The sequence below is a fragment of the Triticum dicoccoides genome, chromosome 6B, assembly GCF_002162155.2.
Source record: "Triticum dicoccoides isolate Atlit2015 ecotype Zavitan chromosome 6B, WEW_v2.0, whole genome shotgun sequence".
Taxonomy (NCBI): domain Eukaryota; kingdom Viridiplantae; phylum Streptophyta; class Magnoliopsida; order Poales; family Poaceae; genus Triticum; species Triticum dicoccoides.
In genome coordinates this window covers 13,677,524-13,696,251 of record NC_041391.1, presented here as the reverse complement: position 1 = coordinate 13,696,251, position 18,728 = coordinate 13,677,524, and the positions used below count along the sequence as shown (strand labels likewise).

At 43.8% G+C, this 18,728-nt stretch overlaps 1 pseudogene; it reads left to right on the top strand.

The window, feature by feature from the left end:
- Positions 1-6,880: 6,880 nt before the first annotated feature.
- Positions 6,881-12,117, top strand: LOC119320545 (annotated as a pseudogene).
- The last annotated feature ends 6,611 nt before the right edge of the window (positions 12,118-18,728 follow it).

Below are 18,728 nucleotides of genomic sequence, written 5' to 3'. Positions count from 1 at the left end.
CGATTTCATTGACATTTCAGTAGAAGAGGCAAATGGGAATCTCTGGAGATTGACAGGGACATATGGTGAACCCAACTGGGAGCACAAAGACCGTACGTATGGCATTTTAAGGGATCTGCATGCCCAATCAAGTTTGCCGTGGTTGGCGATTGGAGACTTTAACGAGATTCTATTTTCTCATGAGAAAGATGGGGGTGCCCCACGTCAGCAAACACGCATGCAAGCATTCCAGGATGCTCTCTCAGATTGTTCTTTGGAGGATATTGGCTACACAGGGGATAACTTCACCTGGTTTCGAGGAGGGCTGCAAGAGAGGTTTGACCGTGCGGTTTCAAATTCAGGTTGGATGCTCTTACATCCTTTTGCTGGACTGAATAATCTTGAGATGGGTAAATCGGATCATCGACCAATATGTAGATACAGAATATCTAGCGGGCGTAGCTGACAACGGCAATGCTCCTACAAAGAAATTTGAGGCAAGATGGTTAGCAGAAGAGACGGTAGAGGAGATCGTCAAAACGGCATGGCAGAAAGCTTTGCACCAAGGCTTATGTCCGACTTTGAGTTCAAAGTTAGGTTCAGTTCACAATGACTTGCATCGTTGGGATCGACAGGTACTTATAGAGCCTCGCCGACGGCTTCGGGGGGCACAGAAAGAACTAGATGTTCTCATGAGACAAACTCCTACAGAAGAGGTGAGAATGAAACAGAAGGAATTATCAGTTTATGTGGAAAACCTCCTCGAACAAGACGAGGTGTATTGGGCACAGAGGGGAAGAGTCAGTTGGCTTCGCAAGGGCGATCACAATACTTCCTTCTTCCATCACTTTGTGTCAGCTAGGAGACGGAGGAACCTGATAAAAAAGCTGAAGAACGATTCAGGTGGCTGGGTCGAAGGGAATGAGGACCTTCGGCCTCTCATTAGAGACGATTTTGGTGGCCTGTTTACGTCGAATGCAGAGGAGATCGACCCAGCTTTACTTAACTGTATAAAGCCTATAGTAACCAATGACATGAATGGCCTACTGATTTCTGATTTTTCTAGAGAGGAGGTCAAGAAAGCTCTGTTTTAGATTGGAGATATGAAGGCCCCCGGACCTGATGGACTTCATGCAATCTTCTTTAAAAGGTTTTGGCATATTGTGGGAGAAGAGCTCACAGATGAGGTACTGGATGCTATTACCAAGAAGAAGATTCCCGATGGATGGAACTCAACTAATGTTGTTCTTATACCCAAAGTGGAAAACCCCGAGGTAATAACGCAGTATCGGCCTATTTCCCTTTGCAACATGGTCTACAAGATAATATCTAAGATGCTTGCAAACAGGCTTAAGATAATATTGCCAGAGACGATTTCACCAACTCAGAGTGCCTTTGTGTCAGGTAGGCTTATTACTGATAATGTACTGGTTGCTTATGAATGCTTCCATGCGATAAAGAAGAGGACCCATGGGTCTAATGGTTATTGTGCTGTGAAATTAGATATGAATGAAGCATACGATCGTGTTGAGTGGGGCTTCTTAGAGAAAGTGATGCGGAAGATGGGGTTTCACGATCTCTGGATAAAGTTGATAATGGAGTGTGTTTCTTCAGTTACATATAGAGTAAGGTTCAACAACACGGAGACGGAGGAGTTTATTCCTACCCGAGGACTGAGACAAGTGGACCCCTTGTCCCCTTATCTTTTTTTGCTCTGTTCAGAAGGATTATCTAGCCTCCTATTGCATGAGGAGGAAATTGGGGGCCTCGAGGGGGTCTGAATCTGTCGGAATGCTCCTTCCATATCACATCTCTTATTCGCTGATGACTCACTGATTTTGATGAAAGTGGATGAACATAATGCAAACACTCTGAAAAGGGTGCTGGACACTTATTGCCGCAGCTCTGGACAAGTTGTAAGTAATGCAAAGTCTAATATATTTTTCAGCCCTAACACGAGTGTCCTGGTTAGAGAAAATTGCTGCAGAATTCTGAATATTGATACAGAGGCCCTCTCAGATACTTATATGGGTTTACCGACCATGGTGGGAGTGGATAGATCAGATTGCTTCCAACATCTTATAGATAGAGTATGTCAGAGGCTAAAGGGTTGGAAGGAGAAGACCCTCTCAATGCAAGGTAATGAGATCCTGGTGAAATCAGTTGCCCAAGCTATTCCTTCTTATGCCATGTCTGTTTTTAAGCTGACAAAGGGAATTTGTAAAGCAATTACAGATGAGATATCTGGTTTCTGGTGGGGAGATAGTGATGAATAGAAGAAGATGCATTGGTTCGCATGGTGGAAATTGTGTATACCGAAGAAGAAAGGGGGATTGGGGTTTAGGGACCTTCACAGTTAATCTTGCTATGTTAGCAAAACAGTGCTGGCGACTTCTCCAAAACCCAGACTCTTTGTGTGCACAGGTCCTCAAAGCGAAATATTATCCAGGTGGAAATTTGTTAAAAACTGGCCCAAAAAGGGGATCGTCCTATACTTGGCAGAGCATAGTGGCAGGGATCCAGACTTTCAATAGAGGGTGTATATGGAGAATTGGGACGGGATCTCAGATTGACATATGGAATGACCCGTGGATTCCAGCTAGTGTAACACGAAAGGTAATCACACCGGGGGGGGGGGGCTAATGCTCTCAAAAGTTGTTGAGCTTATTAATCCGCATACTGGCATGTGGGATGAAGAGCTCTTGAGAGACTACTTCTCACCAGTTGATGTGAATCGGATTCTACAAATACCCCTAAACAGTAATATCGAGGATGATTTCGTAGCTTGGAATTATACTAGGTCAGGCACATTCTCAGTGCGCTCAGCATACTACAGAGAATTTGATCATCAGTTCGGGACTAGGCTCTCAAGGTCGGATGGACAAGGAAGTATCCAGGTAAATGGTATATGGAAAGATGCATGAAAGCTGAAAGTTCCTGGGAAAGTAAAACACTTCACTTGGAAGGTTCTACATGGGGTACTGCCATGCTTGGGGGTATTGGCTGCTCGCCACATTCCGCTAATGCCACAGTGCCCGCGATGTAGGATTGGAATGGAGAATATCCAACACACCTTGTTTACTTGCTGTGAGGTCCAGGTTGTTTGGGCTCGGCTGGGGCTGCTTGATACACTTCAGAGGGCAATCGCTGAAGATAGATCAGGGTCAGTAATGATGGAAATTTTAATCAAGCTGAATTCAACAACAAATGGTTTGCCGACTGCGGAACTAGTTTCTGTAACGACATGGTTTTTATGGTGGCAGCTAGCTAAAGGAGTGCAGGTGCAATCACCTGAGAGGACGGCCATATCTATCAGAGCTCTAGCAACAAACTACACAAGATCGCTAACTCCAAAATTGCCAATGAGGCCGAGGGATCATATGTGGAAGAAACCTTCCTATGGCATGGTGAAAGTTAATGTCGATGCAGCTTTTCATGCAGACACACTCGGGAGCAAGTGGAGCTGTTGTTCGAGATGACAAGGGAGATTTCATTGCTGCGGCTTCTTGGTTTATACCGCATGTTCGGGATGTTGATTCGGCTGAGGTCATGGAAATAAGGAATGGTATTATCTTCTGTCAAGTATTGGATGCACTAAAGCAGAGGTAGAACCAGACTGCTTGTTTGCGGTGGAGACACTTCAGAGCATGGATGATTATATGGGGCCTGACAGTGCTGTCGTAGCGGAGTGCAAGCAATTGTCCATCGACTTTAATAAACTTTCCTTCAAACATTGCTACAGAGAAGCGAACCGGGTAGCAGATGAGTTAGCAAAACATTGCTTTAGTATAAGAGTTCCTGGTTCTTGGGATTACATCCCGAACTTTATTTCTCATCTCCTTCTAAACGATATGAGCATTATTTGAGGAATAAAGTCTAATTTAGATTTAAAAAAAAACTAGCTAGTTAAGGGGTTGTTTGGATACAGACATTTTGCATTGAGAGCAATGCTATCCCTATACGTACGCATCTTACGGAATGTTTACGTACTAGTTCAATCTGGAGGTGGTTAACTAAAATCGTGGAGGTAGTTACAATCCAAACAAATTAGTATGTAGAGTTTTTTTAGAAAACTGTACGTAGGACCAGTTTCCCCTAAACTCGTTTGCGGTTCTAACTAACTAAAACTACGGCAATGCTACACGTACAAACGATTTACAGGCTTTTACAGGATGATTAACCTTGATTGGTACATAGTTTTAGACTATGTTTGGTTAGGATAAAATTCTGAGGATAAGTAGAACTTAGGGGCTGTTCGGCATCGCTCTGCTCCGCAGCTCCCCGAGCGGAGTTGGCGGAACTGTAGGTCAAAATGGTGTAGTTGCCATTTACCCGCTCCACAGATTCCCGGAGTGGACCATTACCGAACAGGGCCTTAGTATCCATAAAACTGGAAAATTGAGTTTTTGGAAAAACGATGATTCGATGTTTTTCTATAAACCAGTTTTCCTTGATCACGAAGCCGGAGGTGAACGACGCCCCAGGAGGTGACGATACTGCTTCCGCGCGAAGCACTGCGATGGACACCGACGAGGCCTCGGGGGCGCAACGGCTGTGCATGCTCGAGTGCTCGGCGTCCACCGCACCAGCCATGCAAGCGGGGAGACCCGATCAGCAAGCGATGGCGTTGGTGTCCCTGTCGTCGGCGAGCCGCTCGTAGGGCTCGGTGAGCGTTACCACGCCGCCGACGGCAAGGGCGCTGAGGCGCGTCGCCATGTGCTGCAGCTTCTACTGACGGGACCGCACGGACGGCACCCACATGATGGCAGGCCACCAGGGCGTGACCACTGCACGGTGGTGTCGGGGACGGCACGAGCGTGAAAAGCTCCATGTGCACGCGCTCGCCGGTGGCAGGCCACCTGCTCCTCACTATCGTCGGCGACGACATGGAGGTCCTGCACGCCATCTTCTCTACTAAATGTCCAGTACATGGTGACAGTGCACTAGTCGACGGTGCGGTAGCTCTAGAGCACGACCTCACGGCGCAACCTGGCTTCTCTACCTCCATCATATGTCGGCACATGGCGTCGTTGGCGTCAACAAGCACTTGTACGCCGCGGCCACGCCCTTGCCCCAGCGTGCGCAGCAGCACGACCGCGGACACGCGAGCGCTGCGAAGTCTGGCGCACTCGAACTCGGGCAGGCGCTAGGTGGGCACATGACATGAGGCGCCACCGCGCCCGTGAGGAGGAGAGCGCTCGCGGGACCGCCACCGAGCGCTTTCAAGGATCGGCTTATCGTTTTCTCCCCCAAACAAGATTTTGTGCATATTCATTCCGAACCCAATTATTAGTAAAACTAGTTTTCTAAAAAAACCTAGTAAAACACGTTTTGTTAAAACTGAATGTTAATTTTCTTTATCCAAACCCGCAGTGCGCTAGTTAGGTGCGGTTAGGCATGTGTGCACCTTCGAGTTAACTAACAATGAGTAGCTAGTTAAGTGCGGTTAGGAATGTGTGCACTTCCGAGTTACTCCCTCTGTAAACTAGTAGTGTTTAAATCACTATTTTAGTATTCTAAACGCTCTTATATTAGTTTACGGAGGGAGTAATTAACAATCAGGTAGCTTTAATTTCCTCTAGCTAGTTAAGTGCGGTTAGGCTTGGGTGCACCTTCAAATTAATTAACCGCTAGTGCGGTAATTCAGAACTTGAAGTCGTCATTCAGTCGCCGAGACCGTGTCGTTGGGCCTTTTGACTCACCGTGGCTGCTTTTTTTAGGAAGACCACCATGACTAGTTTTATTGATTGCAAATGATAGTTACATCGTCCACAGGGTTTTTCAAAAGAAAGCTAAGGTGTTCATTGACCCGACTGAAGAGATATTATTGAGAAATAACCTAGCTATTGCATGAGCATGCATCAATATCCTCCAGGTTATTTGATTCCGCCTGCAGACTATTACATCGTCTCGTTGCACCGCGAGCTGGAGGCCATGCATGCTTCGTCGCCAATTCCTCCATCGTCATTCGTCACCACGCTCTCCGCATAGGGGACAACAACACACGAGGCAGCTAGAAAAGAACCATGGGCATCTCTAAGTATAGCACCAACAGAACGCTTACCTTCATCTTCAGTGAAGAGGCAGTATCAGCATTCATTTTGCTAGTGTCAGGCTTCGTACTCCTGATCTTAGCCGTATGTGGGGTAACTGACAAAACTTGTAGAAGTGCATGTTTTAACCAATGCAACCAAAAGACCGATCTGATGGAAAAGACTAGGCAGCACATTATATGTCAACACTCCCCCTCACGTGTGGCTCCTTCAGGCCTAAACGTGGACCAAAAGTGGGCTGCAATTTAATTGCGTCAGCCGGGTCTTGAACTCAAAACCTCTTGGCTCTAATACCATGTAGAAGTGTATGCTCTAACCAATGCAACCAAAAGACCGACGGAAGAGACTAGGCAACACATTATACGTCAAAAAAACTGGTACATGCATCCACCACAAGTACCAACAAGCCACTGTCACTATTTCTTGTAAGCCAAAATAAACCCCGGTAAAATTTTCAAAGCTAGCCACAAGACGTGTTCCAGGACCGTAGAACCAGATGGATCATCCCGTGTGAGATGTCTTCAGCGTGTTGGGGCACTGCCGACTCGTGCCAAAGACCTTCATCCCATTTTCCTAGTCTCGGATCAAAGAGATGGATAACTTTAATAATGATCGTGTTACCTTTCACCGTAAAGACCTTCCATGTTGGGCTGCTCGGGATCCGGTCAGTCGTGGCTGGTAGTACGTCGTAGAGTCAATAATTGCACGTACGTATGTACTGCCCCCCTATGGCCCTATGTAATGTGCTCTAGGCCTATAAATAAGGGGTGCAAGTTTAAAAATGATGTTGATTCATTAGAACATACTACTGCTAATTAAAACAGATAAGAGCATACCGAGAGATACGAATGAAGTGCTGCTGCTTGGTGCTCTTGCTCGCGTTGCTAGGGGCGCGGACAACAAGAGTATCGGGCGCCGTAGCGACAAGTGGCCGGCCGTATGACGAGAGCAATCTTGTTGTTCCGTCCATGGCCATGCTCGGCAGGTGTCCGAAGACATGCGGCAATCTGAGCTTCGCCTACCCCTTCGGCATCGGCTCCAGCTGCTTCCGCGACCCCGACTTCAACCTGACCTGTGTCGACAGCGGCGGCGGCACCACCAGGCTCTTCTTGCGCGACGGCATCACCGAGGTCGTCGCCAGCCACAATTCCGGCATCGAGGTCGGCTGGTCGGAGTACATAGGCGTCTCCTATGCCGACGCCATCCCCGTCGTCTCCGGCGTGGACGTTTACAACATGTCCTCCTGGTCACCTCCCGGGAGATCTTTCCTTCTATTCGACGCCAAAATAAACGTCACGGGCTGCGGCTTCGACGTGTTGATGCTCGAACACGAACGGGCACCAGCTCCAAAGTCTGCTCGATCACCTGTCCCGGCCACAACAACCCGATGAATTACGCTGGAAATTGAGTAAGTCTGGAGTTTTCACGGTTAAATCAATGTATATTGATGTTATCAATTTGAACTCCATTCCTACATCTAAAAATGTTTGGGACGTCAAAGTTCCTTTGAAAATAAAAGTGTTTATGTGGTTTGCCCATAAACAAGTTATTTTAACTAAGGATAATTTGATAAAGCGTAATTGAACAGGACCTACTAGGTGTAGTTTCTGTGATCGGGATGAGACTATCAAACATCTCTTTTTTGATTGCCCCTTGGCCAAGGTACTTTGGCAGACAGTCCACATTGCCTTTAATATCACTCCATCGAATTCTGTTAATGCGTTATTTGGGACTTGGCTTAATGGGATTGAGCCTGGCTTAGCGAGACATATTCGGGTTGGAGTCTGTGCTTTGCTGTGGACTCTCTGGACTTGCAGAAATGATTTGGTCTTTAACAGATTATCATGTATACATTTTTTGCAGGTCATTTTCCGATCTACGGCACTGATCCGTTCGTGGTCGCTACTCACCCAGACGGCGGCCAGAGAGCATTGGTTATTGGGTCTTTCCGCTGGGAGATGGTAGCTCGGAATATCTTCAACCGGTTTGGATGGCGGTCATGTAATAGGATAGGTATTTAGTTTCCCTATCTACTTTGGGCCGGCCGGTTGTGGCATCTTGTCTTGGCTAGTGGGTGTTTCTAGCCTTTTTTTAGGCTCTGTGTGAGCTTTCTGTACTTTTTTATTACTTTTGGCGACCTTTCGAACCATGTAGATACTTATCTATTTGGCTAATAAGATGGCCGTATGCATCTTTCTGATGCAGAGGCCGGGGAATTCCCCTTTTCCAAAAAAAAAACCTGTCCCGGCCACGAGATCACGGAGACGACGGCCAGGCAAGACTGCAATGGCACCTGGTGTTGCTCCGTCCCATTTTGGTACAACCACCATGGATTTCAGTTCAGATTTGAAGGAAAGCAGGGGCCACCACACAAGTTCCCTATGGAACAAAATCAGCGTGATAACGGACTATGCAAACCTGCAGTGGAATGTGGTAGATAGGCCAAGATGTGTCGACGCTGAGGGAGACGCAGCCACCTACGCCTGCCTCAGCAACCAGAGCAGCTGCACCGATAGCCCCTTCATAGATGGAGGCTACTCGTGCTCCTGCAACGGCGGGTACGTAGGCAATCCCTATGTCCCCGATGGCTGCTCGCGCGACAAAGGTAACCTTCATTTTTTTTATTTATTTTTTAACAAATATCCTCTCATGAGAAAATTTCAGCAAGTTTGACTGTGCACTTTGTATATCTCACGGGAACAACGATTAGTATAAAATCTACTTTCAAAGGTGGATAGTTACAATCTTACAAAATGAACACATCCGTCACAAGAATGAAAAAATGTATCTTTCATGCCGGAAATATTCAAATCCAAATTTCAGAGGATTCTTAGAAAGATTCTTCTACTTGCCTTGGACTTGCTTGAGACTTACACTTCCAAAAAAAAAGGGAATCCATGCATATATAAAGAAAAAAAATGACAAACTCTGCCGTGAATAGTAGAATTTGGATTATCTACTATTAATGGTATTATTTGTCTTTTCTTTTTCTCAGTAAGTTATTTCGATCCGAACTTTTGTGAGGGGATGTATAAATATGAATCTTTGTCCATATTTCAAAAAAAAATCAAGATTTTCTATTGATTTCAAAAAATTACTAGCCACATAGATGGACAGATTTGATGACTATTTATGGTTACAATTTTCTACGGATATCAATATAAAAATTAGAGAGTTTCTAAAAAACTTTTAAAAATCATAGGGATGCAGAAAAGTTTTTAGGATGAGTGCTGACAAACACAACTCACAAGGAGAATGATTGATTTCTAACTCAAACTGAAATTGGATTCGATACCTACTGATTTATTTATGGCTAAATTTATCATCCTATTGCATGTGAAAAATATTGTAATGGTCGTTTAAAGTTCAACAAGGCATCCTAACTATCCAAACCAGCCATACCAACAATTAAATGTGGATCTCATATCTTTATCTTTATCTTTACTCTTATAAATATATGAGTTGGTGGCGATCCGTTCACCTCTTAAGTTGCTAGGAATTACCACGTTGTCATCCATTGAATGAGGGAAATATGATTGATTTGATTGATGCATTTTTTCAGATAATGTTTTTCATTTTTTACGAGCTCAGGGACTATAGGGCGCTAATGTTAAACAACTAATAGTGGTAACATATAAAACAATTTACGAAACAATTATATCAATTTTTTGCATATATTAAAGAAAAATGCTAACATTAAACAATAGAGGATATTTGGATCCTGGGAAAATTCATCAATTTTCATTTCTAAAGTTTCACTAATTTGTGGAAATTTTAATAAATGGCGCACAAAAGGAAAAGCTAGGTAGGTTAACTTTGTCTTACAAAAATAGTTCCCAACGATACAAAGGGTCCAAATAATGGGCATAGTGTAGGATCCACTTGCGAAATTATGTCTTTAATTCGGTTGGTTACGTTAAACACAACGTGGCATACTACATTTTATCTAAAGAAACTTTTTTTGTGCAAAAATAGGATACAACCCAATTCAACGAGTGGCAAATTGCACCCGGCGATGTGGGAACATTGACATCCCATTTTCATTTGGCCTGGAGGAAGGTTGTTTTGCTAGGAAGATATTTCAGCTCAATTGAACTAATGTGACGACCTCTACACTCCAAATGAAAGATGATGGATATCAAGTGACGCACATAAATCTTGACGAGGGGGCTGTTGATATTAAATTCATGGCATATTACCAACAGGAGGCGTTTAAAATTAACATTGATGAAGAACCTAATCTCTATATGGGTCCTTGGGGAACATCATCGGTGCAATGGGCAGTCTCTAACCTAACCTGCCAGGAGGCACTGATGGACATGCCTAGTAATGCATGTGTCAGCATCAATAGCACATTCTTAGTTGTCAACTCTACAATGGATGGTTTCTATGGTTATCGCTGCAAATGCTCACGGGGATTTCAAGGAAATCCATATGTCCGAAAAGGTTGTCAAGGTACTCTCTCTCAAACACTAGAAACAAAAAATATCCATTACAACCTTCTGTACAAAATAATCACCTACCAATTAGCTCTCTCAAATGTATAATAAATTTACCTCTAACGGGTCTAACCTACATGAGATGTGGGTGCAGATATTGATGAGTGCAAGAATACAAGAGATATATGTGAAGAGGTTTGTCATAATACTATGCGAAGCTACTATTGCAGCAAGTGTCCAGATAAAATGGACTATGATAGTACAACAATGCAATGTACTTCAACAAAAAGAAAAAACCTTCTCTTAGGTGAATTTTGTATATCCATCACATTTGCTGGTAAGCAAAATAAAATAATGCAATACACTAGCTAAGAGGCGTTTAAATATTTTCAGGTATTATCATTGGGCTCGGCAGTGGCTTTGGGGTTCTACTTCTCAGCATGAGTGGTGTTTTCATTATACACAGATGGAAAAGATACATCCAAAGCCAGTTACGGAGGAAATATTTTAGGAAAAACCAGGGTCTTCTTTTAGAACATCTTATATCATTGGATGAAAATGCAAGTGAAACGACAAGGATTTTCTCAATTGGAGAGCTAGAAAAGGCAACAAACAATTTCCATCAAACATGTATCGTTGGACATGGAGGGCACGACATGGTTTACAAAGGCATACTATCCGACCAAAGGGTAGTGGCCATAAAAAAGTCTAAGGTCATTGATCAAGGTGAGATCAATCAATTCATCAATGAGGTCGCCATCCTCTCTCAGATAAACCACAGAAACATCGTAAAGCTCTTTGGATGTTGTCTTGAGACCGAGGTACCTCTGTTAGTGTATGATTTTATCCCCAATGGATCATTGTTTGGTATTCTTCATTCTAATTCCATCACTAGTTGTTTATCTTGGGCTGACTGCATAAGGATTGCTGCGGAATCAGCAGGAGCTCTCTCATATCTCCATTCCGCAGCTTCGATACCGGTCTTCCATCGTGATGTGAAATCATCCAATATACTCTTGGATGGAAACTACACAGCTAAAGTTGCTGATTTTGGGGTTTCGAGATTAGTTTCTATTGACCAAACTCACATTGTAATGAATGTACAAGGGACGTTTGGGTACTTGGATCCAGAGTATTACTACACTGGACACTTGAATGAGAAAAGTGATGTCTACAGCTTTGGTGTGGTACTCATTGAGCTACTTATTAGGAAAGAGCCAATATTCACAAGTGAATCAGGCTCGAAGCAAAACTTATCAAAGCATTTTCTTTCGGTGTTAAAAGCAAGACAGATTACAGAAATAGTAGTTGTCCAAGTTCTTGATGAAGCAACCGAGGAAGAGATTAGCAGCGTAGCTTCCCTTGCAGAGATGTGCCTGAGGCTCCGAGGTGAGGATAGACCTACCATGAAACACGGGGAGATGGCTTTGCGGGCTTTGCAAACAGAAAGGTTAAAATTGTACCGTATTGATTCAATAAATGGAAAAGAGAAGGAACGATTTCTAAATCCAACAAGTGACAATGATAGCCCTGATCAGGTGGTTGCTGCTGATTCCAGTGCCAGTGCTAATTCTCCATCTGAAAACATAAAAACGTGTTATAGCTTTGAGCAAGAGTGGATGTCATATGATGGTGTATCACACTAGATGTAGGCATCAGTCATGTTAGAATTGTGTCGAATATGTGTGTATAGAGTTTTAATATTGTTGGACTTATAATTAGCAGAGGGTTAGGTGTCTGAGTCGAACACGTGTAAGCCAGGCCTAATATATAAAGGCACCACGGGGTAGCCAAAATAGACTAGACAAAAGCTGGTAGGCTAGACATGAGATCACGAGAGGGATGGTACAAGCGCCGGTGGCAGGGTGGTCGAGATTTGTCTGATGGTCTCGGCGTGCTTTCTCTGTAACACCCTGGTTTTCGCTCCTGTTTTTTTTCCTTCACGGGATTTGACTCCCGTCTTTTTTCTCGATGTTATCGGATTTCTCTAGCTCTTGGGTATATGAAGATGGTCATTTAGCCTTGCCTTTCCTATTCAACCAGAGATTCTCCCCAGTCAAACCTTGCCACCCAAGATATATTCTCGGGACCTCGCCCCCAAAACCCCACCTTTCAAGTTACCAGAAGGGAACCCTAATTAACTCTTCAGTTACAAAGGAACCCCGGTTTCCTTTGCTCTGTTGCTTCCCAAACTTTTCCCAGTGATCATCCTATCTTTGTAAAACCAGAATATGCAAAAATATTGCCAAGTCATTTGAAATATTTTTCATTTATAATTAATTCCTTTTTCTGCAGCTAAAGGAATTAAATCCAGGAAGATATCTATCCATGTCCAAAGTTCATGAAAACTTGTGGAGATATTCTTTGTGACCATATTGAGCTCTCATAAAAATATTGGCCATAATTAAATAAGGGAAATTGCATTTTCTTATTTAATGCCAATATTGCATTTTGGGCCCTTTCTAAAGAAACTACCATTTTGGTAGCCAGGAAAAATCCCAAATAAATTGTGGAGATTATACTATCCATATCTTCACCATTTTTATCAAGTAACCAAGTTCCATAGTTCAAAGTTTGAGCACTACATCAATTTGCAGATTTTGTCCAGTTGGGCAAATTGCAAAGGAAGTGTTTTATTCCTTGATCTATTTGAGCTGAAATTTTTCATGGTGATTAACATTGAAAAATCACTCATGGAAACAAAAAACCAGTTCAATCCATCAACCCATTCATCCCCATCATTTTTTTCCTAAGTTTCTGTACATTTGGAACCTCTGTGAAGCAAGTACCATTTTGGTGTACCCAAATGGTATGAAAATTTTACAGTGGCTTAATGTATCCAAATAACTCCCCTCCACCAAATTTCATCTCATTTAATTCAGCCATTTGAGCAAAGCATCAACATCTTCAATTATGACCAGTGGGGTCCATTCTACAGCAAGTGTCCTCAATTCTTATCCAAATGGCCTCAAATTTTACCAGGGCCTTCACCCTAGTAGATTATTGCTCCATGCCAAATCTCAACTCATTTTACCGAGTGATATATCCAGAACCCACTACAAGCACCTTTTGTCCAGAAGATGTTCAGGGTTCCCTCGATCAACGGCATGTCCAACGGCTCAGCGGCATCCATGTCGACACTCTGGACCCTTCTTCCTTCTCGCGCCACGGCGAGCGCCGCCGCAGCCATTGTTCTCCCGTGACCTTCGAGATGTCACCTTCCTCCTTGGCTCCTTCCTCCCCAAGCCGTCCCCTCTCTCTGGCATTGTCAGGTCGGCACCTCTCCCCGCTTGCCACCTCGCCGGAGTCATAGGATGGAGATAAGCTCGCCACGACGGTCGTCCTCATCCCCTCCGCTTCGGCCGGCTATATAAGCCAAGGCCGAGCCCTCCCCGAGTCACCCAACCTCACCCGCAGCCTCCTCTCCATCCCTGGAACTCCCCAAGCTCGAGCTTCGAGCTTCCCTACTCGAATCGCCACCACATCGCCGCCAAGGCCGCAACCCACTCGGCAAAATTTGAGCCACCCCCGCTCCCTCCTCTCCACCTAGCCCCTACCTCACCACCACCACCACCACCAGAGGCTCTCCCCGCCCACAACAACTTTGAACCTATCTCTTGGTAGATGTACGAACCTGAAAACATGGTTTCGGGCCTATATGATGAATGCTACCTTGGCTGTTTTTTTGTGTGTGTCATCTTATACTACCATCAACAACTATAACTATAAGTATACGGTAGTATGAGACATGCACACAAGGTGTATTTGATTGGGAGTGGATGTATCTTTGAAAGAGCATAAGCAGAGACGTGTGTTGCACGTGCAAGCTTACTAGTAAGTCAGAAGCACAAATGTAAGCATGCTTTCTAATCTCGGTTACAAAAATATTTTAGACACAACTGACTTTTTAAAATCATTTATTTCAGTTTGTATTTTGGGAAAGCACCAAATGGAAATTTCTACTTGATGTTGATTGAAATTTTCCAACGTTGAGGACTTTTGACAAAAAAAAATGGATTTTGACTAAAACAGTTTGTGGCTTCCCATGCAAATCAATTGTCGAGATTGAAGCATACTTCTTAGAAGAGTAATTTGGTCCAACCAATGCAATGAAAATATTCAGTCGTAGAACTGTATGACATGGGCCTTAGTAGCTCTCTCTGATCCCGATACCTGCCTGGCTCCAAGCTTACTTGGTTTCTTGGATGGCCTGCCTCATCCCTTGAGTTTATTCGAGTGAGAGTAAATGGAGTTCAGCCCGTGCATAGGGCTTGTATAGGTTAACTGGCCTTGAGGTGGTAAGTATAAGGGGTACTTGAGGTATTTTCTAGGTGTGAGAAGGGATAACATGACTTGAAATCTTAGCCAAGAGGTGGCTATGCAATTGTCGGTATTGAACGATAGTAAGGCGTCAGAATGACAAACGTATTTATTTAATTTAAAATAGATGTTAATATATTTCCAAAATATTTTTATATATGAAAAAATGTTCAAATGTCATGAGATGTTCCTATTTTGAAGATAATAATCATACATTCCAACAATATTCAAATGACTTGGGATGCTAAAAAATAAGCAAAACTCACTCGGCTTGCTCATGTGGTGAAAGCGGATCGCATCATCATTAATGTTTTGAAACAAAACACCAAAACTTCTTTCATTGAAAATAACAGTTACATCGTTTATGAGGAAGGGTACAATTTCAATCAGAGGAAAAAAATGCAAACGAAAAAAAAATTCTAATACATGAAGGACATTTTTAAATCCACAATGAATATGTTTAAATACATGATAATTTTTTTCTCAAATATACAATTAACATTTTTCAAATACACCATAAATATTTTAAAAATAGAAAATGAATACTTTAAATACTTTTCCCGGCGAGCAATATAAGCAATCAAGGATGGGGGTGGTAATCTGCATATCTGTCATCATATCCAGAAACTTTGCAATCTGCTTGTCTTCAGTTGACTTCACAAACCGTTCTGGAAATGGCAGCTTCGGGTTGACAGGTGAAGCAGATTGATGATGGATCATTAGGAGCAATAGCTGCTGGTGTAGAAGAACTAGGCTGTGCAGCAGAAGTAGTGGACTGTTGAGGTCCCTGCGGAGAAGGTATTGGGCCGGCTAGGGTAGAAGGCAGGTGGTACATACAACGCTGGCATTGGGGAAGAGGATCGGTTGTAGTCTTACCACTCCGACTAGTAAAGGCTCCACGTGGGTGAACTTCAGGTTGAGGTGGAAGTCTCCCTTGTAGATGGTTGTGAGGCTACCATACGAGTGGTCAATGTTTGCATAGAAGAATCCTTACACCCAATATTGTCACTCCTTTTAGAATACCTGTCTACACCTACATCAGCAAGATGTAGTTTTATTAAGTCGGCTTCCATTCCTTATTCGGAAGGCGTTGGATACTTGATATACGCTATGCTATGTACTCGGCCCACCATTGCGCATGCTGTTTTAGGAAGCATATTTTGATCCTTATTCAGGGAAAGCTCATATCCATCAAAAAACAATCGAAGTCCAGCTTTATCCCGAGCATCCGTTGTTTGCACGGATGTTTAATTTCATGTGCATGAATATTTTTTACTTGTAACATTTTGTGTGATCTGGAGAATATTTTATTAAGTCGTGTAAACATTTTCCTTATCTAGGTGCACACCATTTTTTGCGGTATTGTACATGTTTACAGTTTTATTTTTGTACAAAAAAAGTTATGTGTCATCAGAATAATTTCTCAAGACACATGAATATTTAGTTTTAAATAGTTTAACATTTTTATTTTAATTTTTAATTCAAGTAAAAGAATAGCTTATGTCACTTACGTGATGTTTTTGGATTCAAGGTGTGCAAACTATAATTTTTATCTAAATTCCATTTCTAACAGAAGGCTACGTACTGGGAACTCTATTTTTTTTATACTGGTGTACTTCCTCCTTCCGAAGATATAAGGCACAGGTTGACTTTTTTAGTCTTCATCACATAATTTTGACTATTACTTTCACTGATTTTATCCCTACAAAATTATTATAAAGACATATGAAACATAATTTTTCGCAAGACAAATACGATGGTACTATATCAATGGCCAAAGTAGTGCATCAAAGACTGTGCAAAGTCAACCGTACCTTATATTCTGGGAAGATGGAGTACATGAGATGAGTACTTAGCTATTCTACGGACTACAATGCATATAACGCTCTTGAAAAAAAGAGGGGCTAAAGCGGCTCAGCACCTGGATGGGGGGCCGAAGTGTTGACCGGCCCAATGTGGTTGACAATAAGCTACAAGTCTCTAGAAACTAGATATAGACGCGCGCGGTGATTGCTCCCTGGAACTCACAATTGATAAGATGCAGGGTTGGCGATATTGGTGTTCATCTATATCTATACTATTATTAAAAGAGCAAACATGAATCCACCTAGAAACACACCACAAACTGTACATAGGATTATCCGAGACGTTCGATCAATCTAACTAAATCACATCTAACAGTCCGTATTAGATCAAGGGTCTGCCACACAAATAAATGGTCCAGATTAAATGTTCTGCCGGAGCAGACTGCTCGGGGATTGTTGGAATTTTGCTAGTAGTCTTTTGACCCAAAGCCCAACTAAAATTCTGAAATTCTCTTGGCCCATTCATGCACACATGTGAGTGATGTGAGTGGGACTTAAGTTTAGTCCCACCCTGGAAGTTGAGAGGAAGTTGCACCTCTTTATAAGGTGAGCTCTTCTACCACTTGTATGAGCATGAGAATAGGAGACCTACACGCGTGCTCCTCCTCCTCGCTCGCCTCGCCACGCCTCACCACGACGCGCCACGGGTTGCAGGATTGAGCCGAGCCGAGCACGTCTACCCTAGCCCGCCGCCACTTCGTATGGTTTCGCACCACCATTCCAGATCATTGCGCTGCCACACAAGTCTTCTCCATCCCTCCTTTCGGCGTGCACCGCGAGAAGGAATAGCAGGCCTCCGGAACCCCGCCACTCGTGATCCTGTACGGGAGAGGGGTGATCAGGTTTTTGGCGAGCGCACTCGCCCGACTGCTGGCAGCGACGACTTCTTCCCCGACCTCGACAACCTCATCCTCAACAACATGGGCGACAACATCAACGCCAGCGGTGCTGCTCCCACTGCACCATATGTGATTCTATCCTTCTTGTTCGAGATCGTGGTAGAGTTTATGTTCCTAGTATGTGCCCTAGATGTGATATGTTCATCTACTATGCTATTTCGCATGTTTAGTTTAATCTCTGCTAGTGCTGTCATGATTTATCTTCTGTTTATCCGGATTAAAACTCGTAGTAATTTGCTCATATATTCAACAAATACTAACCTTGAACTCGTCTTCAAGCCTCTCTCTAGCTGCCACTTCCGCCTGCAGCCGTGCCACGTGTGTGGCCTCAAATTCCTCCTCTTCTCTTAAGTTATTCTCTTACATGATAATAAGAAAAACTCAGTATCACTGCATATGCACATTTATGTTTGTGGCTCATGTTAATTGTTCAATATTGGCATCGTCAAAACTATAATAGTGTCCGTTGCGGTTGACACCGATATGGTGCACCAACTTTAAGCGGAATACAAGCTATATCTTTACAAAAAATGTTAATAATAATCATGATGGTCTTCCAAAACAAGCAGACACGGCTGGTCGGAGGACGAACAACGCATCCCTATTGTCTGAAGGAGAGTAAATTGCTGAAAGCCATCACATTTATGGCAAGGATATTGCAAAACCACCATCTTTGCCAAAAATCATGAGAAACCACCACTTCCGTGGCAAGTGAGTAACAAAATGCACTAAACAGAAACTGAGCCGCGTCTAACAGTAGAACTGACGGGTTGGCCCCACCTGCCAGGCTGATCTGGCATGCCTATGTGGATAATATGTTGAGGTGGATGGTGGACCCACCTGTCAGCCTCCTTCCTTTAAGCTCCCTTTTTTCTTCTTGCTCCTGTTCTTCTCTCTCTCTCTCTCTCTCTCTCTCTCTCTCTCTCTCGGCGAAGGTGCTAGTCCGACCATGGTCGCCGGCAGGCAGAGCGCCCCCCCTCTCCCCCGCCCCCCAAGCCTCGCCGCCGGGAATCCCCTTCCGCCGAGAAGCCCCGCCGCCCAACGAGCCCCGTCGGTGAACACCGGGGACGACATCTCCTACCCGCCTCCTGCAGCGCCCTGCATCGCCGTCGGCTACCTTCGTCGTCCTTCTCTCTCTCTCTTCCTTCAATTGGGAGGCAGGGGAGAACGCCG